This window comes from Felis catus, chromosome B4, assembly GCF_018350175.1.
Source record: "Felis catus isolate Fca126 chromosome B4, F.catus_Fca126_mat1.0, whole genome shotgun sequence".
In the NCBI taxonomy this organism is placed as follows: domain Eukaryota; kingdom Metazoa; phylum Chordata; class Mammalia; order Carnivora; family Felidae; genus Felis; species Felis catus.
In genome coordinates, this window is record NC_058374.1 from 56,829,722 (window position 1) to 56,853,334 (window position 23,613).

The 23,613-nt window shown below is 35.8% G+C and overlaps 1 long non-coding RNA gene across 1 annotated transcript in view; it reads right to left on the reverse strand.

Moving 5' to 3' along the window:
• Window positions 1-1,244: 1,244 nt before the first annotated feature.
• LOC109501492 overlaps window positions 1,245-23,613 on the reverse strand; it is a 104,289-nt gene continuing 81,920 nt past the window's right edge. Inside the window, exons 3-6 of the long non-coding RNA XR_002159592.2 lie at window positions 21,577-21,719; window positions 13,414-13,637; window positions 2,757-2,803; window positions 1,245-1,576 (exon numbers count right to left, since the gene is read on the reverse strand). This is a non-coding gene — a long non-coding RNA (uncharacterized LOC109501492). The remainder of the gene's footprint in view (window positions 1,577-2,756; window positions 2,804-13,413; window positions 13,638-21,576; window positions 21,720-23,613) is intronic.

The window sequence follows — 23,613 nt, forward strand, 5'->3', positions numbered from 1 at the left end:
CCTCCTTCTGAAGGCGTTTCTGCTTTTTCCAAAACCGCCTCCTTGAGGGTGATTTTTCTTTTTTTTGTAAGCTTAATTAGTTTGGATTTTTGTTTGTTTTTTGTTTTTGTTTTTCACATTCAAACCTTTACAACCAATGTAAGTTTCTTCTTCTGGACGAGAAGGTGCTTTATTTTTCCTTAAAAGTCTATAGCAGCCAAAAACCAAAATGCATGTAAGCTTTTGTTCACCCTTGATAACTTCCTGTGATGTACCTGTCAAGAAGCCTCTACCTTCCGGAGTGTCTTTGTGAAAATATAAAGGCAGTGTAAATCCTTGTTAAAGTCAAACTAGGAATATGTTAATGTCCTTTGCCTGAAAGGAATCTCTTACTTACCTCCCTCTGTTTTGTGTAACTTTGCCCAGCTCTGACCTGGAGCTTTGCCCAATGTCTACAGTCATATATGGCAGAGGCTATGGATTTTAAATAATGTTTCCCTTCATAAGGGGACTGGGAAAACAACACCATTCGAGCGGTTTGAATGTGCTGTTAGTGCAGGTAATATTAGCATTATCCTGGGAGGAAATTTGAAACTTGGTGGTCTCTTGAGTCATTCAAGTTAAAGTTTTAGCAGATTCAACATTAAAAGGGATTTGGGAACTATTAAGGGAGTACAGAAGTGCTCAAGTGTCCCTGTTTTTAGTGACTTTTTCTTTGCCTCCAGGACCATGTCTCCTCCCTGATTTCTATAAGGGAGATGTAAAAATAATTTTAAAAGTGAAGTATCTAAATGAAAAAGAAATAAACTAGGTAAAAAAATAAAGATGATTAAAATAAAATTGACACCAGAAAAGAAAATAAGTGTAACTTATTATAAAAGTAAAATAATAGAAGACGTAGTAAAAATTTTTAAAGCTTGAGGAACAAAACAAACTAAAATAGCAAAATTGTAAAAACATAATTTTATTCCAGAGAAAAATCTACTTTTTACTTTAGTATAAAATATTGGAAAATAGTTTAAAAGGATACACATTAACAATAATTTTTAATAGATAATAAAATTCATAATAAAACAAAAAAACCCACAAAAGCACAAACTACAAGATTGCAAACAAAAAATAGAGTAGCAAAGCACTTTATTTATTTATTTTTAATGCTTATTTATTTTTGAGAGAGAGATAGAGAGAAAGTGTAGGAGGGGCAGAGAGAGGAGACAGAGAATCTCAAGTAGACTTTGCGCCCTTCTCGCAGAGCCCGATGTGGGGTTCGAAGTCACAAACCGCGAGACCATGACCTGAATGAACTGAAGTCAAGAGTCCGACCCTTAAGCAACTGAGCCACCCAGGCGCCCTGCAAAGCATTTTAAAAAGCAGAGGTTGGTTTTCAGCACACAAAGCCCCTTTAGGTACTTTCTCCTTTGTTCTCCATCTCCTGGGTCATAATGTCTTTCTTTGCTTGGTAATGTTTTAGTGTAGAGAAGACTATTGTATTCTTATTCTATCATTACACGTAACTTCTCTTCTTTCCAGGGATCTCGTTAGGCTCAGGTGCACAAGGGGATTTGTCACAGTGACTCTCTAGTTTGCACAGACGTTCCTGAAAAAACAAAAGTCTCTGCTCAAATTGAGCACCCCAGCCTGCTCCCTCTGCTTTATCTCTCCTGGCTCCCACCAACCTTCAGATTTTAGATGAAAGTAGAGGATGGAGCAGAAAAAGCAAGTCCTTACTGAGGTACCCCTTGGGAGACAACCACGTGTCATTGCCAAGAAGGATTTGCCACTGCAAATGAAGTGCTGACTCCTATGTCCCCATCTTTTTTTCCACACTTTTTTTCTAGGAATGTAGTGAATTTTGAGGCATATATGTTTGTGAAAGAGTTCTGATAAATGGCTTACTGTTGAGGGGTAATCTCAAACCCTAAATATGGTGTCCTGGAGTTAACAGCAGCCCTGAAATATTCCTGCAGCTGCACACAGCCCAAACAGGCTTGGATGAGGGCTGCTGAGTTAGCTCGTGCCTGTCAAGGCCCTCTCCTCTAAAAGTATGCAAGGAAACACGAAACTTAGATAAAAAATACAAATAAAGCCTCAGAACAAATTCTGCCAAGCTCCCTCTCCTCCCTAGCTCCTGTGTCCAGATACCTCCTACATAGAAACTCTGGAGCCATCAGATGCTCCAGTAAACCAGTGTCACCAGCCACGGATGGTAGCATTGGCATTGCCATGTCAGGGGATCTCAGCACAGTGTCCATGAAACTAGACAGGGCGGTAGCTTCACTGCTCTGAAGTAGCCTCCTTTCTCTTGGTAACAGGAATCAGCAACAGTGGGAGTGACAATATTCATGTTTGCATATTGGTACTTAGTGGAGAAAATGAAGAGTAGCCACATGAATTTGTTCATGTGTATATGTGACACGAGTTCCCAGGACCCCAAGAAATAAATGAAGGAGGGTGCAGAGCAGGGCCTTGGAGACGTGTGGTATTTACAGAGTGGTAAGAAAGAGCAAGGGAAATACTCCCGTCTATCTCATTTTTACTCACAGTCAGCCATAGTATGGAAAAATGTACAAAGACATAAAGAAAATAACTTAAAGTGACAGTAGCCTGAAGTCTATAATTGAGATGAAGTTTGACATAAATTGCACATCCTATATTAATTTCTCAGCCCTCGATTCTCTAACTCTCCTCAAGATTTTATTCCTTAGGGAATCACCCTCTGCCATGATATAATATCTTTTCCCTTCCAGTTTGCAAAGAAAAAGGAATGTCATACTTACAGATTACTTGGAGAGGGTCCAAAAGATCGTAACAAAAATGATCAGGGCTGTTAAAATGAGCAATTAGAAAATGTTAAAGGAATCAGAGTGATGTGTCCTTGAGAAAAAAAAAGTAAGGATGCCTTCATAAAAAGTTCAGCTATTTTTTTTAGTCCCGAATGAGAGTTTTTTGATAAGATAAAAGGGGTACAGAGAGGGGCAGTGAAGGAATGTTAATGTAATTGGGAGTGTGCCTTGAAGGATGGTTCTTATTAGCAAACAGTGAGAAAATAAAACATCAACAGAAAAAAAAAAGTATAGGTGCTGTAATTCATCTTTTTTTAATTTAAAACCCTCTATTAAATTGAAACTCAAAATTTGGAAAGCAGATTAGATAATATTTAAAATTTGAGAAGAAGTTTATACTATTAACAGAGACACATTAAGTGAGGTGTAAATTATTTCTGTCTTTTGGACCTGTGAGTGGTGCTATAGAGAAAGATCTAGAACAAGTGCCAAAGGAGATTTCTGGGACAAAGCAGAAAAATATATTGCTAAACTTATTCCAGAGAAAATCATTTGATATATGCAGAAAAATATATGAATACAATATCTGGAAAATAAAAAGAATTCCTGAACTGACATAAAGTTCAGAAGCCTGAGGCTTAGCAAGCCTGTCTAACTTCTTTTTAATATAAAAAGGGAAAGAATTGGTTGTGGAATGTTCTTCCTTAGGCAATTATATATTTCACATGACTGTTAGGCAGCTGTCACTGTCAGTAATGACACTATGAAAATGGAAATCTTAAAAAAAAAAGTCCTGTTTATATTGATAAAAAAAAGATTCTACTAACCAAGTGAAAGAAGCACAATAATGAGAAAAGATATGAGTAGTGAACCAAATACACAGTTCTTTATTATCCTTGAATTTTCCCGAGAAAATTCTGATGAAAGGAAAGTGAATCTGAATTTGTGGTAGAAGAGATAATACCAGATTTGAGTCAGAAGGGGGTGACTTATTCACCCACTTGGTTCTTTATAATAAATGTGCTTTCACTAATAAAGATTTACAGCAACACCTCATCGTTTCATGTCATCTTACACATGCGTTAGTCAAAAAGTTCCATCTAATGACAGGCTTGGAAGAGACCATCTGAATCAAGCCCCTGCCTTCTCAGACCGGTGCATTTCTGCATTAACCAAGATGCTCCAGTCCAGTGTTAAAGAGTGCCCTTGTTACAAATCCAAACTCCTCAGTAGTGCATTCCTACTGTAAGGTCCTCCCTTACATGTAAACTGACATGCAAACTGACATGCTTACATGTACAAACCAACCATATTTCTCAATTAGATACAGGCTGGACTTTGCAGTTTCTCTTTAATTTTCTCTTTCCAGGTAAAATAGTGAAATATTTTCTGTAACCTTTTTTCGGAATCCCTTTAACCTGTCTTTGAGCATTCTTGTCTAGACTGCTTTGGTGTTCACGGGGTCGCAGAACTTGGAAACAGACTTTTACAAACGATGACCTCGTACTGTGATAGGGTTCAAGGCACTATTAACTAGGTAAATGGCTTCCTACAATTATGCATTTGGGTTTCGTTTATTCAGGAGTGGTACTGTTGCTGGTCAAACTGAATTGTCTTAAAATGTGCTGAATAATATTCATAATGGTTGGTTATCTGGGGAAAAGGATTCCCTTTTCAGAATAAAAATTCACATTAGCTCAAATCAAGTCACACTGAAAATAAATAGAAATGAGTTCAGGGGATCCTAGTGTTATTCATATACAGAAACAAAGCATTAATGAAACTGCAATTAACTCTAAGAATAGAAATAGAAAAAAGAAATCAAAGGAATCAATGTTCTTTCCTCTTGTGGTTTTTATATTCTTTCCTTCTCACTTCTGTGGCCTAGCACGGAAGCACTGCTAAAGAGAGTGGTCCAATTCAATTCCGAGTATCCACCCTTACATATGCCACCCTGAGGCAGAATGGCAAATCAGCACCAGACAGTTGCCTAGCTTCAAGGTGCGAAATAACCATATGCTACAGACATACTCATTCATGTTACAGTATAATAAAACTCTGGAGCAAACAAAGATTGAGCTTTAATTTTGCATCAAGTGGTATGTAGCTATAGTCTCTTTTCTCCCCAGGGCTTTAGTCCATGCCCTCCATTTGGCCAATGTCAGTTTGTCTACTGTCCCCTTATACAATGCTTAACATGGTGAGTTTATGATCCCGGCATCTAGTGCACTGTTTGCCAACATCATTCATCTGATTCCTTTACATAAAGACCTGTTCAAGCTCTAGCTCCTGATAACACATTTTTTTTCCTTGTTAAATAAAAAGGAAGATTCTTCCCAACGAATGGCATAGAATAACTCTGTGTCTTAATCTATTGTACATTATAATGCTTAATTTTTTTCCTTTCTGTTCCCTTTATGATTTAATTTCAGCATATAATCTTACAGTGGCTTGTTATCAGTTTTCCTAGTCTATTGTCATCTGTTTTCAATTGTAAACTTTAAAGAGCAGCAGGGTGTGCCTCTGTGAACTGCTCTGTATGGTGTCCAGAGCAGCACTACACAGAGGTCAATGTCGACTGGATGTTCATTAATGACAGTGTCCAGGAGGTTCTGCCTCCCAGTTCCCTCTCTCACTGAACTGTCCACTAGTAAAAGACTGTTTAGGAAAATGTTTTTGTTACAGTGTAATCAGAATGCCACAGTACCGTCTCACTCTTTGTGCTGTGCCCTACAGTGGCCCTGGCATTTGAGCGAGGGGCAAAGGAGAGAGAATACCAATGTATTCACATAGTCAATGATATAGAAGGCTTAGGACTTAGTGTTTTATTGGAGTGGAGTTGTGATTCTATTTGAATCACACTAACTCTCCTCTAAAAAGGAGAGTTTCTTTCTTTCTCTCTCTTTCTTTCTTTCTTTCTTTCTTTCTTTCTTTCTTTCTTTCTTCTTTTTTAGACCCATTCAGCTTTAAACAATTGTAATGGAGAAGATTTTATATCACCAAAGGCATAATTACATGGTGAATGTAAGAAATAACAGTTTGGTGCAGATTTCTATAGAAAATGTGTTTTGCATTGTTATTTCAAATACCTTTCCTCACCCTACCTTGAAAGAAAAGCTCTTTCAAAGAAGCATTGGCTTTTTATCATCTATCTGTTTAGCCATCGCTCCTTGGTATATGCATATGTGAGTTAGCAGAAACAACACTTTTTGTTTCTCTTGAAGATATCTAAGTAAAGTTTCAGGTAGCCAATTAGCTTTTTGACCTAAGCTTTGTTGGCTGCAGAAAGCCTGAATCCCAGGAACATTTGGTTCTCAAGGCATTTGGATCTCATAAGAAAGACTCAGTGCCAGCACCAATCAGAATGGCTGCCAGTTGTTATTCTTCTTCACAACTGGCGGCCATTTCCAGCACTGTTACGGAGCCGTGATCAATCTCTGCACCTGTCTATCAGTGGATGTTCATAGAGAGAACGGTGTGGGCTGCATCTGCAGATACCACATGTAACCAAAAGGGAGAGAGGAGGAGGGAGAGTGTAAACCCCCAAATATATCAAGTGAGAAAGGCTACACGGAAAGAAAAAAAAAGCAGGAAAATATGCAACAGGGATATGTCATGATAGAAAGAAGAAACGAGGAAAAAAATCATCTATAGTAGAATCTTTATTGTTGGAATGCATAGTTTCTACCCCATTTATGAGCTTAGTCCTTAATTTAACCCTTGGACATGTTATCTCAATGTCTCATGGATATGTGTTGTCTTTGAAACAATACTTCCAGCTTCTTATCAAGACAGAGAAGCTTACTATATTTATATATTCTGTATCTTATGTTGTTAGAATCCTTCTGTGCTTATAATTATGTGTTAATGTGTAAGAACTTATCATGTTGATTTTTTTCTATGTGTCTAGTTTGGGGGGTATTTGTTTTTGTTTTCGGAAATCTGCTATCAACTTCTTTCTTAAAATAAGGAATCTAAATAATCATTTTGGTAATTAATAGAAGAGATTGCAATATGATTTTATGTAGGTGCTCATAAAGTGGTGATTATGTATACCTGTATTTTATGTTTGTGAATGTTATAATTCCTTCCTGAGACCCAGAGTTGGAAAATTCTAAATGATATATCAGATTTAATTTAAACATATTGTTTTTTTTTTTATTTTTGCAGATGCACGTATTTCTATATTTTATACCCTTAGTGCAAGCTGCTATGTATGATTGTGAAGCCCTTTAATTCTGTGTTGAAAGCTGAGTTCACATTGCATGAAATTTCTGTTTAATTGCCCTGCGATGAACTTAGCCCCTCAGTGCTTCTCTCTGAGTGAGCTTAGAATGCTTTACATAGTCAATCAATAAAGTTAACAGTTTAATGTCCCTGCTCTTATTTCATAATGCTGTTTTATAAGTATTCTTTCAACTTCTGTATTCTATAAAATTCCCTTGAATAAATGGATTCATGTTAGTTTAAAAATGGAAGAGGTAAAAGCTCTTTCTAAAACCTTAAATCTAACAAGATATTTGATATAGTTGAAAGATCAAACAATCTGAAAGAAAGAGTGAAAACAAGGAAATATTTCAAATTTAACAAAACATTAACAATTATTTCACAGCTGTCCGGGGATGGGAAGTGTCTCAGCCCTCTCCCAATACCAGTTAAATCAGATCAAGCTATTTTGAGGAAAAAAAGTATATATGCAAAAGAAAATTATCTATATTTATGTCTGTCTATCCATCTATATTTCTTGAGATCATGACCATATGGATTTCTGAAGGGAAAAGAAGAGTACAGGGAAAAAAAATGTTCTGGAACTCTTATAAATAGAATATTCAGACTGCAGATAAATTATTTGATTTAACTCACAATATCTGTAGGCTCTCTAAAAATCCAAGCTCAGATATAAATGTTACTCTCAAGTCAGCCTACAGCTCCATTCTTCATTTGATAAAACTTGGTCAAAAGGGTGATAAGTTTTGTATCTTCTGAAATTAAGCTATGAATTTTCTCTGCAATAACAACATTTGCTTTTATCAAATCTACCAGAACCCAATGAGAATGGAGGCAGAGTTTGCCTTAATCAAGTCTCACCACTTAGAGAATATTCTGAAAATGTTTTAAACAACAAAAACAAACAAAAACCAACCAAGGCTTCTAAGGACTCAAAAAAAAAAATAGAAAATGAATAACAGTATTTAGAATTGCAAGGATCTGTGCTTTTACGTTGAAGATAGAGTTGCCTTTTTTTCCTAGAATATTCCTTAGGTTATATGGACAAAATTAGGAAAAATCAAATGATAATCTTAGTTGGATTTCATTTTAAGAGATAGATATTTAATATTTCTATTTTGGAATTGAATCTTTTTATCTGAATAGCACAAAGACATGAGCCATCTCATAAAATTAAGAATCCCAGAATTATTTACTGTCCATTAAAAGCTTGAAGCCATAGTGCTAAAATAATACAGTTCCACCATCATTTCTGTCAGTAAGCTAAAGAGCAGAGGAAACCTCTGGGCAATTTGGTAAAGTGATGAAGTTTGTCTTCAGCATCTCCCATCACTTCCTGTGCACACTCTTCCCTCTTAGTGATCACTCTTAGAGTATTCTTCATGGACAGTTTAGTGATCCAGATATCGTTCTTATCTTCCTCAAGGAGAGCGCCCCACATCAGAACTTGTCAGTTTCATGTCTAAAACTTTTAGAATTCTACTGGAAAACAAAACTAAACTGACAAATTGACTGGATTTAAAATTTGAGTGGTTCTAAATGTCTTTATCTGATGTTCTGCTCAGACTACCTGTCCATTATGTTAAGAATATAAGTACCATGTAGTTTTTCGGCATGATGGCAAGACAAGTGAGGAGGTATCTGGGAGCATGAGTTTCAGTGCCAATGAAATAAAAAACTATAAAAAAGACTATTCTTCCAAGGAGTCACATATTTGTATAGATGCCGGGCTTTGAGGAAGGGCAAGACTTGCCAATCTACACCACTTCCTGCCTCTTGCTTTTGCTGCTATTCCAAGTTCTTATACCACAGCAACAGACCAGTTGACTGTGACCAGCTATCTCACTACTCTTAGAGGTTAGGGGTGGAGGTCCAGGACTCCAGGACTAACCCATAATGTAAAAAGATGAAGATCAAATCTTACTAACAAGTTCTTGGCCTCCCTCTGGCTTTGACTCCAATCCTATAAACATGACTTTCTGCCTTTCTGCTTTGCCCTCTGAAAACTTCCATTTCACTTTCCACACCTGAACTGGATGGGTGGCCAATTGTCTCCAGAGGTTTGCTAAAAAGTGAAGGATGAAAGATCAGAAGATTTACTTTTAGATTTTTGTATGTCCTTAATGAGGAAAAGAGTTTTGTACAATACCACAGGTCCATATTCTGATAGCAAGGAAACATATCTCCATATGGCATCAAATCCTGTACAAGTAGAATTCTTGAAAATAAGATAAGGAATAGAAGAGACAGTCACTTTTACTGTGATGTTACCCATCATTATTTTCTTGCTGGAACTTAGAAGTGACATATGGAGATAAAGCCACAAAGTATGATTTCATGAAGACAACATAACTGTTTTTAAGCCAAGTCAACTTCTGCAACGATTGCAACATATCTGCATTTTAGATCAATGAAATATCAGATCATCGAGTTGTCTTTTATTATAAAGTGAGTTTGGTAAGTAAGAAGTTAATTTTCAATCTGGAAAATGCAAAGAAAAGCCCCAATTAAATTAGTTATTCATTCGCTAAATTTCAATAGAATATCTATTTTGTGCAATAAATATAGCATTTGAGTGTTTATGATGAGTTTTAGGTACACTAACTCATTTAATCCCCAAAATGACCCTATGAAAGGTCAATATGAGACTCAGAGAAGTTAGGTAACTTATCATAGAACTCATAATTGTTTGGGGTAGACAAATGTATAAGACAAGTTTCTTGCCTTCAAGAATTTTCATTTTAGGAAAATCCTACTTAAAAACTGTGATCATATAAGACTAGTCATGCACCTTCTTTATTCTATCCTCCACACCTGGCATAGGACTTGGAACCTAAAAAGTTCAGAAAATGTTTCGAGTAAGAATAAAGTAATTAATATAACAACATCCTGAGAAGAGTGTCAAGTACCTGAGAAAAATGAACTGGTGAAAGGTCTCCATGTGGAGGTCAATGAAGATGACAAGAAATTTTAAGATCAATATATCTATTGTTTTCAAAACTTTTATTGAGGCCCATTTTTAAAAACCATTTACTTAAATGGAACTAATTTTAAATGCTTTTGAAGGCATTGCTTTCTTTAAAAAAATTTTTTTTAATGGTTTTATTTATTTTTGAAGGAAAGAAAGAGAGACAGAACATGAGGAGGGGAGGAGCAGAGAGAGAGGGAGACACAGAATCTGAAGCAGGCTCCAGGCTCTGAGCTGTCAGCACAGGCCTGATGCGGGGCTTGAACTCATGAACTGTGAGATCATGACCTGAGCCAAAGTCAGATGCTTAACCGACTGAGCCATCCAGGTACCCCTGAAGGCATTGCTTTTTTAAAGCATCCTGAGGTTACTTTGATTTTCAAGTTCCAGTTTACATATAGTTATATATATAGTTATAGATATAGTTATAGATATAGTTATATATATGGTATAGTTATATACATAGTTATAGTTATAATTATATATAAAGAGATTTATATTATATATTATATTATATTATATTATTTATTATATTATAAAGAGAGCACAAGTGGGTGAGAGGGACAGAAGGAGAGAGAAAAAATCCCAAGCAGTCTTTACTCTCAGCAGAGCCTGACACAGGTCTCAATCCCATGACTCTGGGATCATTGCCTGAGTCAAAATCAAGAGTTGGATGCTCAACCGACTGAGCCACCCAGGCATCCCTCAAGTTCCAGTTTTTACTTGAAAGGTAAGTCCCTTTATGGGATAATAAAAGATCATCATGTAAATATCAAATGGTTGGAAGAGCCAGAAAGCAATTAAAGAATAATCTAAAAATTATGAATCAAGGTTTTGGATCCTGTCATTGTCTGGCTTTAAAAGTGAATGATGACTCCTTTATAGAATAAAGTCAATGTCTTAGCTTAGTATTCACATCTCTCTACAATCTAATACCATCATTCAACACCAAGCTCAAAAGCTGCTCATCCTATAAGGCCTCCCTAGATTCTCCCAGAGAATTAATTTTCTCTGTTTTTCTTAGCATAGCTACTTACTTTGAACTAATGCCTTTTATAATACTTAATATAATATGTTACCTTGTATTAGAGCATTCTGTGTTGTCTCCACTTTTTATTGCTAAGTGCAACTAGCACATACAAAATGCCCAAGAAATGTTTGTTTAGTAATAGCCTCCTGTAAATGAGTAGATATCAAGCGTTTTTAAAGATATGAGTACATAAAACTCTTGACTGCTAGTGTTAATGGTGTGTATAGAGTTTGGACTATATCTTTCAACGATTCTTTTTGGGAAAGCTCTTTAGAAGTCACAGTCTGATTTCAATTCAACACCTTTTTGCTTTCAGTTTATGATAAAGACACTAACAAGAAAAGAAATAGTCATATGGTGTCCTGAATCTTTGGGAAACTATAATACTGGACCAGAATAACCTTAAAACTGAGCCATAAACCTCTGATTACCTAAAAATGTGGTCAGACTGTGGTACAGAGGTATGTCTGAATGAGGAGAAAGGAGAAAATTGTAGAAAAGACAGTTGAATAGAATCACTATACAAGGGAAGGACAAATGAAGCTCTACCATGTCATTTCCCCCCTTATATCTTGGGAATTCATGTTTTGAACAGGAGGGGTTTCTGTAATAATCAACGAAACAGGTACTAACTACTGAGGCCATGCTGTGTGGCGAATCTGTTAGATGTTGAAATCAGTGTAAAGTTTGACTGAAAGGAGCATATTATTTAGGTTCCATGAAAGATAACATGGGAGTAGGGCTTACTGAAACCAATTCTGTGATCAGAATTGCGTCTTATACTAAATACTAAACTAAATACAGCTGTGTTTGTCAAGCGCCAATATGTAATAAAGTAAAGTTTCATTGATACCTAAGAGGACAAAGAGAGAAAGTGTGAGAATGAACTCTTGGATAATTTTTTTGGTGACACCTAATACCAAAACGGTCTCTTAATTTTTACTATAAGTCTCTTTTCCAATCAAAACACTACAAAAGTTATTAAAATATTTAAATTGCTTGATTTTGGCATTGGCTTTTCCCCATTCCTTTGGCTGCCTTTTCACTTTAGACCTCCATTTTTACTTACATAAAATGAAGATAATATCTGCCAAACTGCAATATAGCATTGTAGTGAGACCAAACAAATATACATATGAGAGTAATAAATTTTAAAGACACACAAACAATTATTGTCAGTTATATTGTCATCTATTATTCAAAGATGCTAATGACACCAAAAAGGAGCAATAGAACAAAGCAAGAGATGTAAGTAATTTAGAAATTATTTCTCACTTTCTCTAGAAATAACATTCTAAAACAGTGAAATGTAACAATGTCCACAGCTCTTATGGGTTAGGAAAATGGGCTTCATCCTGGCTGTAAATTATGAATCAAGCTATTTAAATACTAGTTCAGTTATTTCGAGAGGGGAGAAAAAAGCCTTCACCCTTGGGTTCCTATTGCACAGGATGTGGAAAAATTACCATCATACAGGGGAGTCAATATTAAGTTTAGATGACTTCCAGAAAATCACACCCTGTGCATCTTTGAAGGAAATTATATATATATATATATATATATATATATATATATATATATATGTTGAAATTTCTGCTTTGTTGGAAGAAACTAACCTTCGGCTGAGGAAAACATTGGTTGTGTTTATACATCATCACAACAGGCTGCTGATTTAAAAAAATCAAGTAAAACACCGAGTTAGCATTGTGTAAGGAAAAAGGAAAGAAGTTTTAGTTGGACAGATTACCTGCTTTGTTTCATTTTACTTTGTGTCTTGTTGGCATAAGTTGAGTGAACTTGCTTTAGAAGAAAAGAGCTAGTAGCATGGTTGAGGGGTATGGTGAAGGGCTCTCTTAGCCCACAGTCTGTGATTTCACCCTGCAGGGGACAGGAACTAGACTGGTCTGCGAGATACTGAAAAGGCAAGACTATTGCACCATAACAAAAGATGGAAAGAAAGACAAGGAATCGCCTGAGAATTGTCTTAAATAAATTAATGTAAAACAATAAAAAGAAACCATTTAAGAAAAGGAGAAAGTACCACAAAATTTGAGAGCAGGTCATAATCTGCCTCCTTGTCAAGCAATTGTAAATGTAATTGATTATTACATTTAGTGCAGTAAAAAAAAAAAAAAAAGATTGAGTAGTCTATCATGAACTAAGAAATTGTCAACGTTATCTCTTTTTCCACTGGGAGGGTTTTGTTTATTGTTGATTTTTAACTTTGTTTCTACTTTACAAGTTAATAAATGTGTGAGGATTAGATAATATCTATGAATGTCTGAAGATCTTCCAATATAATACAAATATAGTTACAAGATGCATTGCATACACCAAAGGAAATGTGTAAATTAAGGCAAAAGAAAATCTTTTTTTGTACATGGGGGTATTTAACTTCATAGTCTTGACTTTAGAATAATAGTTACCTTTTATCGAAATTTATTCTTCTTGGCTACAGGTAATTCAGAAAAATTGAAATGAATTTTGAAGGTGACACCCTCATTGATCATGATGATTTAGGGAGGCTGGCTCATCCCTCCTTTCATGCAGGATTATCTTTAATGTTTTCCAGGGAACCCAAGTGCATCCAGGCAGTGGCTCCCTAAATCTTTTGCTTTACAAAATCACCAGCCAGAGTTCTTGGGATGGGCTATGAAAGAGGCAGAGACATTAGGATTCTCAGATGTACTAATTGATTTAGCAGCAGTTTAAAACAATGTTGAGCATTGTCAGAGATGTTCCTTTGAGGTATTAAATCAAGTTTCCCAAGATGGATTGCATGCTAACCACATACTATCTAAAAATCTCAAGGGCTGTTTATTGTTCTGCAATTTATGATCGCCTTGTTAGAGGATTGCACATCAGCTTCCCTCGAGCCTACGAAGAAACAGAGACAAATAGCATGCAAACTATATTGAACAATTCATTATATTATATTGTAGAAACCTAAGCACAGTGTGGAGATAACCCTTTTATGCACGCTGCCTTATTGAACAGTAATCACTCTGTAATGCTTTAGATATTTAAATCATATTTATAATAACACATATTAATGTAACATCCCTCATAAAGTTCTCAAGGCATTTTATGGGGTATATAAACCATGGAAAAATACAAAATTTTAAAATGCAGATATACCTACCCTGGGGTCTTTGAGGCAACCTAATGAGGAATATATACAAAATCCCAGGCTGACAGTTTAACTATTTAAGTAGCATATAGAATAACTCAAACACATTTTAAGATATTGCTGGTTACGAACTCATTCTTTATCTAAATATTTGGCCAGGTTGTATAAGTGCTTATTTTCAGTTTTACTGTTATAGGCAGAAAGAAAAAGAGATTAAAAATCTTTAGAACATTTTCAATCAAAGCTTTTAAATTCACGTGCTTGAAAATCAATCACTGATTTGGGTTTATGTATTCTGTAAAATTACATTATTAGAGCAGTGGGGTTAATTTTAAAACAAATGAAGGTATTTATCTTGGCATGGCTTGCCCAGATTTGGTGTGGTGTTACGCATCTATGAGGCTGGTAGATAATTCAATAATTCAGTTTTGACTGATTAATTTGTTTATTTTCTCAAAGAAATACAGGGGGAAGTCTTGGGGTTTCATGAGGATGTTCTGTCCCTTTCACAATATAGGCGGTAGGTCATAGGGGTCTAAACTGCTCTAGTTGCTTCACTTGAATTTTTTCTTTTAGCTTTTTACCATTCAGTGGCTAAATATATTAAACTATGAAAAAGTTTGCAACCAACTGAACAACGTACGAGGTAGTATTTAACGCTCTGGGGATTTTTTGCAGCGTTTTCTTATTTATAACATTTAAAGCAGAAATAATGCGAGTTAAGGAATATTTTCATTTATAATTATCCTGCTTTCATATGAATGAGACATATAATGTTTCATTTTCTAACACAGAATGTGTCCACAAGTGAGATGGAAGAGAGAGTAAGGAGAACTTTTCGTACCATTAGCAGTTACACCACCAACTACAGCCCTTCACTTCCCTTTATGGCACTAGGTTTCATTCTATTATGCACACGCTTTATTCAGTGGTGAGGAACACAGCAAGCGTTCCAGGAAAGGAATAGAATAAATGGAGGATAACCAACTCCAAGTCCTTCAGTAGTTGTTCCAGGGTCAGAAACCTTTCTTGACAACATCATCTGCAACACATTAACACAATGCATGAAGGACACATTATAGTGTGAATAAATGGTTTCCTTTTTGTTTGGAAAGAATGGAACCCAGCAGGAATCAGTTATTAGCATTGACATTCAATTGTTTAAATATAATGAAAGTTTTCTCAGTGGTATATCCTGCAGGCTGTCTGGTTCTGTGTTCTTAATTTTTCAGAAAGCTGCTAAATCCAGAAGTCTGCTCACTGGTATTGCCATGCTCTGTTTCAGTCTCAGTGCATACAAACCTCTTTTTATGAAAATAGAGCTTTCTGGAAATACAACTAAGCTCAAGTCTAACTGTAAAAGAAGTCTTTCTTTAGAATAGATGAGTTACTCCACTGTTATAACTAGAACTGTCTAGACCACTTATCTCCAATTTTCTTAAAATTTTTTAAGTTTATTAATTTCGAGAAGGGGGTGGGGAGGGACAAGAGAGAGAGAGAGAGAGAGAGAGAGAGAGAGAGAGAGAGAGAGAATCTGATGTGGATCTCAGTCTCATGAATGGTGAGATCATGACCTGAGTGGAAGAGTAGGACGCTTAACCAACTGAGCCACTCAGGAGCCCCTCCAATTTTCTTAAATTCTAATCTCAAGTCTTTGGAGTCAAAGCATATTGCAACAGGAATGATTAACTATATTTCCAGAAGTCCTGAAACTGAAATAACTACAACTTATTCCTAATCATTTTAACATAATTCCTGGAAACGATTATTGCGTTTACTGTGATTCACTCAATAACTATTTATTTATTGTGTACTTGTTTCGTGGGAGATTCCATGGTAGGTGTTGAAAATTCAACAATAAATACAGAATTCCTCCTGACTGCATAGGATTTCCAGTCTAAAAACTTTCAACTTCCAAATGATTAGATGATTTTGGAGGGTAAAAAAAGTAATATATACTTATACATATTTATATATATAAATAATTTATGCTTGTCTGTTTCAGTAAATCTGATAGAAGGCTGACATCAGCTTTCTTATTTGAAACAATTCATCAACATTCATCTGTAATTGAGAACACATCAAATAATGTTATTTGAATTAGAGGGAGTGACAGTCCACTGCATGTTTTATCTGCATATGCACATCAAGGGTGCTGGACGTGTAAAGTTCTATGGAAGTCTTTCTGATAGATTTCAGTTGTGATTTCTTCCCACTGCCAGTGTTGCTCACAGCTCTTTAAAAGTTCCCCCAACAACCACTACAGAGGCACAATTGTTCACTGGAAACAAATCAGGGAGACTTCTAATAGAGGTTATCTTCTGGTGCTCTGTTTATAAACTACACTCCAGGAGAACTATGCATGATACAACATTCATAGAATAATGCTGATTAACAGATTAACCCCAAATCTGTCTCCACACCGTAACTTTTATTGAAGGGCCCTTATTTGTATCTTTGGATCAACTCAGAGTCAGCCTCTTTGCCTTGTCACATGACAGTTTTTAAAGTGTTTTAACTAAATTGTAATGTTCCTACGAATCTTCACTCCATGAAACCAGATGTGGTTCAGAGATTTCCTGATAGTCTCATCACTCACTTCTTCCTGATCTAATTCAGGTTCCTCCACCTCCACATTCTTCTAGTCTGGTGGATGAAATTTCTGAGGTAGAGATCTTCCATATTGCTTTCTATTTTGTCTATTAATCTGGAGTCTTTCCACGAGTTTTGTAAAATAATTTGATCAATAATCACAAAAGGTTACATAGTAGTGGCTCAAGTATGGACTCTGGAGTTAGACTTCCATCTTCAAATCTGAGTTCTGCTGATTACTAGCTCTGTAACCTTGAACTAATTGATTAACTTCTTAAGGCTGTTTCTGAGTATGTTAGATGGGGATAAGAAAAAGAAAATACCTAGTTCATTTGGTTGTTGTGAGAAAATTGCAATAAATGAGATAAGGTAATAAACATCCATATAGGAACTGAAATACAGTAAGCACTGTAAGAGCTATTAGCTCTTTTTAATACCAAGAATACTTCCAGAAACAGTGAATAACATGATACATAATTCAGTTAATCAAGTTCCTTTTTTTTTTTTTTTGTTCTGATTATCTGGAAAAAAAAACCCAGAATATCTGGGCTTGTTTTTGTTTTTGTTTTCAGACAGAATGTCTAAAACGATGTGGGTCTGATAAAGTTGTTTTTTAAGCCTACCTGTGACTTATTGTGATACCTGGAAATTCTAACTCTATTGAACATGATAGCTCATTCCAAATGTTATAGTGTAATTGTTTTAAATGCAATTGTTCCAAATATATATGGATCCGATTCATATGTCTTAAATATATCTAGTTCTTTTTATAAGACAGAAAGGGTTTTAGAAAAACAATTTCATTTCTCTCAAAATATTCTTTGAGTTTAAAATGAGGAAGATGGAAGTTATTCATATTCAGTAGATGGATAAACTAAGGAATTGAAGGTTTAAGTGACTCATGAAAGACCACTCTGCCACTTATAAGTAAAATGAATATTATAAAAAAATGCTTCCTCCTTCCTATGAAGTTTGAGTAGTATTGCTCCTAAGACTATTTTGAATAAGAAATCATATATCTCCCATAAATCCTGAAAGATTAGCTTATGGAGGAAATGAGCAAAACATCGGGTAAAGAAATAAAGTAATTGGCATTAATTAAAGCTTAAAGGAAATGGGACACAGGCTGCCAAAAATACAAAAAATAAACGACATAAAAAGTAGTTAAACAAGGGATATTAAAACATCACCAGCAAGAGCGAACACAAAGTGAAAACTGAGTGTGAAATTTGTGTGACTTTGAAGTGGCCAAGATATTAAATTCATTTTTTTAATGTCTTTAATATGAAAGAAGAAATCGGGCTGCCAAGTCATAAAATCTTGCAAAAATATATTTCAACCAAAAGCCTGTTTGCAAAGCACATTTTCACTTGAACATAGATCAGCATGTCCATATGACAGGGATCCATGGGTATTAATGTAAACGACAAGTGAAATTTCTAAGCTTCTTACCAACTATGTTAGAAGTCTCATCTAGTCGCCGATATTTCTAGGAACTGTCTTCTTGGCTGATATTTCCTTCTCAATCTTTCATAAGTATTTAGGTAGAACTATGTATTCGGGGTCACCTACTGATTGCCTGAACAAAACAGCTAGAAGGTTTAATTAACCCAGAGACCTCACTATTCTAGATATTTAGAACATCACAACTTAGCATATTTGCTTATTCATAAAACGACTTGTGTTAGTTGATTTAGTCTTTGTTCCTTTTAACATCCAACACCACTATTCCTTTAACTAATCTAATTTTCCAATTGAATAAAAAATCAGTTCCGTTGTATGTGGGCAAATAATGCATGTACATTAAATCAGGTGTTGCTAAATGTTGAGATTATTTGGATGACTTACTATGTGAGCTTGGATTGAAGTTGTAAACCTAGAATAGAAAAAGCAGAAAAGTTGGTCTGCAACTTTGTTATGTCAATTCAAGTGAGTCGCTTCATTTCTCTCAGCCTTCGTGTCCTCATCTGTAAAATGCTATGGATCAGGCTAGGCTGGGCTCTGCTACAGTAGTACCAAATAATCATCAAAACATAGTGATTCTTACTCGAGGCCTCATACTGATGGAAGCCATACTTTCGTGCTTTCGCGATTGCTATGAGAAGAAACGTTGCTCCAGCAGTTAGATGTTTCTGCCTGGCAATGATATATGCCACATCAGCCTCTGACTTAAAGCAAGTCACATGGCTATGTTTAACATCAAAGGAGTGGGGAGTACAAATCTATGATATTCCTGAAAGGAGAAAAACTAGATTATTTATAAATAGTTTTATTGCTGTCTGGAATAAGTGGAATTACTTATCTGAAAAGGAAATGCTTTTTGGAAAATACAGTATGTTTAATCAATGACTATATATTGTTTGTATGTATGTTTAAAGTAGAAGAAACCAAATATTTTAAGGATAGTATCATCTGAGGTAGAATACTTCGATATGCTTAATCACAAGGTAAATTCAGATTTTATTATAATTTTACAATGTTCTTCTTCACAAAGACTCTGGGGATACTTGGGACTGTCTAAAAGCACAAGGCTGTTCAGTTTCTAAAAATAAGTTAGACTTTTTAATTCACAAAATTAAAAACAATATTTAATGAAAGCCAAAACCATCAATGTTAACTAAAGTGGGAAAAGTGAGAAAAATCTTTCTTGAATTTCATTGTGTATGTGGACCTATTTGTTTCATCTCCTTATGAGTTGTGTTTGTATCTGTGATGTAAATTAGAGAATGGAGTTAATTCCAGAGAATGCTACTTTTGCTTCATTTTCCTGCAGACAGAATTACCTGGATAAATTACAGCAAAAATTAGTCAGAGGTGCAGTGTTTAAAGAGAAAATGAGTTGCTTTCCTTAGCTTGGAAGACATCAGATTCCTCCTATTTCTGTCCCTTCAGTTTCCAGTGCAAAGAAAGTTCCAAGCATGTAGAGAGAAAAAACAGCAGGGCATCTCACCCACAGACAGCAACATCGGCAGGAGGTGAAGGAAGCCAGAGAAGCCAGGGAGAAGTTAGTCTTCACCCAGTCAGTCCTCTCCTGGCTCCATCCTGGGTTGAGGACTTCTTAATGAAAACGTGTCCTCAGCCGAGTAGGGAGAAAGCATGCCAAAGCAAATTTTGTGCATATTAGGTCCTGCATGCACTGCTAACAAAGTGTTACTATTTAGTGTGAAGCATACCTCTATCACTTACATGATGCGCAACTTAAGAGAATCCTTAAATCTCTCTAAATCTCCATTTCCTCATCTGTAAAATGGTTAAAATATCACTTGCCTACACTCTTGCCGGGTTTAGGGGAAAATCAAAGGAGATGATGTTTGTAAAAATGATCTGCAATGGTAAACATCAAACATGTGTCTGATTATATTTTCTCGACCATTCTGCCCTCAACCTTTGTTTATTTTTCTTCTTATACACATAAGATGATGTCGCTTTGTGTGGCACAATGTAAGTATGAGATCCAACACTCAGGGTGATAGATAGCTGAATTTCATTCTTTTCTTCCTACTCAAGAAAGCACAATGGCATTCAAGTGAATAGGAGTGATATTGTTAAGAGAACAAACTGGATTCCTGTAAATTCATTTCAAAAGAAAATCATTTGCAAAGGTATGGACCTGTGTGTAGTAACAACATTTGTGGCATATCTCACAATAGATTGCAACCCATCATGGGATCCAGACTCTGGTAGAAAGCCATGTTTGCATTCATTTAAGGAAAGATGCCACGCTTATGGTTCAGAGGGTCATATACCCTCTATGTTGTGGCATACAAAGGTGGTATTTGTAAATCCATTATTGACTTGAGGGGTGAACAGCAGCAGAGGCTACAGTGGTGATCGTAAAGATGGCTAACAGTGACTCCTACGGTAGGTCAGTGTTTGCCCAGGCATAAGAATCTGGCAGGTCTCATTACTGGCTGAATAAATGATAGTGTGTTAGAGAAAGCAGGGATGGATAACAGGCTTGTGGATGTCAGATTGTAGGTACCACTGGAGCTCTCACAAAGGGCATCAGTCATAAGAAGGGGACAAATTACAGAGACATTCACCCATGACTTTCCACATCATTTCCCTAACACTTCTTCACCTGCCATCAATTCCAAAGAAAACGACTATTTTAGATCCTAACCTAAATTGAGTGTTTCCCCCTTGCATCTTGTTGTTGTACTTTTTTCCTGTCTAGTCATAATATGCACCAAAAACAACATGTGAGGACAATTTTTACTTAGGATATACCCGGTGGCTTGAGCACACGGTTCATTATAGAGCTGCTAGCAGTCAGAGGTTGGCAGTCTTACTTAATGGAATAACAGATAGAGAGCAAGAATAATAGCTCCCTTGTCTCTCAGTCTATTAATAGTGGAACCATTCATATTGCAAAATGACTGGTAATAAGAATATTTTAAGGGGGAAAAAGCCTTTGCAATAAATGAACTTTTATAGCTAAAATGGTTGTTAGAACATAAGTCTAATTCTTAAGAAAATAGAGCACCAGTTTACTGGATACACATATATTTATTATTTGTTATTATTGTTTGTTTACTATGTTATTCTTCCCTTCTAAAAAAGGTGTTTAGTCATTTCCGTCTTAGCCTCAATGTCCAAAAAATACATGGCAACTCATGACCTAGGAATATATTTATATAACATCACAAACGTTTTCCATGGCAACAAGCCTTGTCAAGCTGTCAGATGCCACGAGACAGACTTCTGAGCAGTTCCCAAACAAATATAATTCTAATATAGGAATGAATAAGAATCCTGCTGTTCTACAGTAATATCTAATATTGGACCTACAAACATATAGAACTGCACACCATAAATAAATAAATAAATAAATAAATAAATAAATAAATAGGAGAAGATGGTTTACCTTAAAGATGCATGCCAGATAAATGTTGCCTCCTGGCATGTTGTCATTGTCTAAACTCTGCCTACTCATAGAGTACTTTGTTTTCAGGAGACTGCGAATATCGTCTTGAAGTCCCGGTGATTTTTCTCAAGCAACTATATTCACTACACAGTTAAAATTCAATAAAAAATTTTGACATTCATCAGTGAAAGTAAACACTACTGCCATTGATATCCCCCCAATGAGAATTATAAAGACTTAAATTTGTGCTGATAAAAAAGACAAAACTTTGGCGTTTTTTGTTCTACCTCCTCTATACTTCCTGTGGCCCAGAAAGAAACAGAATAAAATGGATATTTGATGTGGGATTGCGATGTACTTCTTTGGTAGCCAACCATAGATGGATAGATAATAGATAAATGGATGTGTGGATGGATGGATAAATAGACTTGTCTTATGACTGAATAACAAATAACTTTCATTAATCTCAGGATATACAGTGTGTTTTGGTCAATAAGTTAACTATTATACAAATTTGCAGTTGAGCAAACTGGGAATAAAAAAAAGTATAGTTATTCACTCTGCATTTTTTATTAAGCTTTTAAAAGTTAATGGGCACCTGGGTGGCTCAGTCTGCTGAGCATCTGACTCTGGATTTTGTCTCAGGTCATGATCCCAGGGCTGTGAGATCCAGACCTGTGTCAGGCTCCATGCTGAGTGTGGAGCCTGCTTAAGACTCTCTCTCTCTCTCTCTCTCTCTCTCTCTCTCTCTCCCCCCCTCCCTCTCTTTCCCTCTGCCCGTCTCTCTGGCTCACACTATTTCTCTCTCTCTAAAATAAGAAGTTAAAAAAAAAAAAGAAGAGTAAAATCTAACAGTATGATTTCCTTGCCCTAGAAGTCCTTAGTTTTAGAGCTCAGAAGACTTAGGCTTTTGTCCTGATTCTGCTATTGTTTTGATAAGCTATTGTTGTATAACATAAACATCCTAAAACTTAGTGGTAAAACTTAGTGACTTAAAAAATTATGTATCTCTTATAATTCTGTAGGTTGGCTGAGCTCAGTCAAGCCCAGTCTTACAGGTGGTACTTGTGTGCCACATTCATTGGGAGGTGGGGTGGAGAAGTCATCTGAAATTGGGACACTGGGTCAGCTGGACTCTCTCTCTCTCCATGCTGTCTCATTGCATTTCTTTCTCCATGTAGCATCTTTATGTAGTCTCTCCTACAGAACAGCCAGACTTCTTAGTGGAGGTTAGGGATTCCAAGAGCACAAAGCAGAAGCCGCCAAGTCATCATAAGGCTTAGAACTGAAAGTAGGACAATGTTGCTTTTGCTGAAATCTGTTCATTATAGTGAATCATAGATTCAAAGGGACGGACCACACAAATGTGTGACTGTCAGGGGGTGTGGTTAATTGAGGGTCACCAATGTAATAGGATACTTTATCACAGGTAGTGTGACCTAAAGAATCATTTTCTCAACTGTCAAATTAAGAAGTTGTACTAAAGTCTACCTTTAATAAGCCAAAATTCCCTGAGTCATTCAATACAGTATAATATTTCAGGGACATGGACTCCAAAACCTATTCAATTGTGGGCTTATTTTCAAATCCACACTAAACTTTCCTCATGTCAAATAGAATTGACAGGTAGCTCGGACTTAGTAAATTAACTATGATCTTCCTTTTATGCTTTCTCTTATCCCTATGGTTTCTATTTCAATTGATGGCATTCCATATTTCTGGTTCTTCTTGGCAAAAATCTGGAAATTATTCTTGCCTCCTTTTGTCAGTGACATCCACCAATCAATAAGTCATAACAATACTGTGAGGAAAGTAATATTGTTATCTCCATTTTTCAAATGGAGAAAGTAAGACATAGAGAGGTTATAACCTGCCCGATATCACAGAACTGGTAAGCGGAGGAGCCCATGTTTTTAATCATGATGCTACACTAGGAGCAATGATCCTTGGCTCCAAAAAGTATAAAGAGATCTGAACTTAGACTGAATGCTTACAAAGACATGTTTTTTTTTTTTTTTTGAAAGTACAATATAAGCC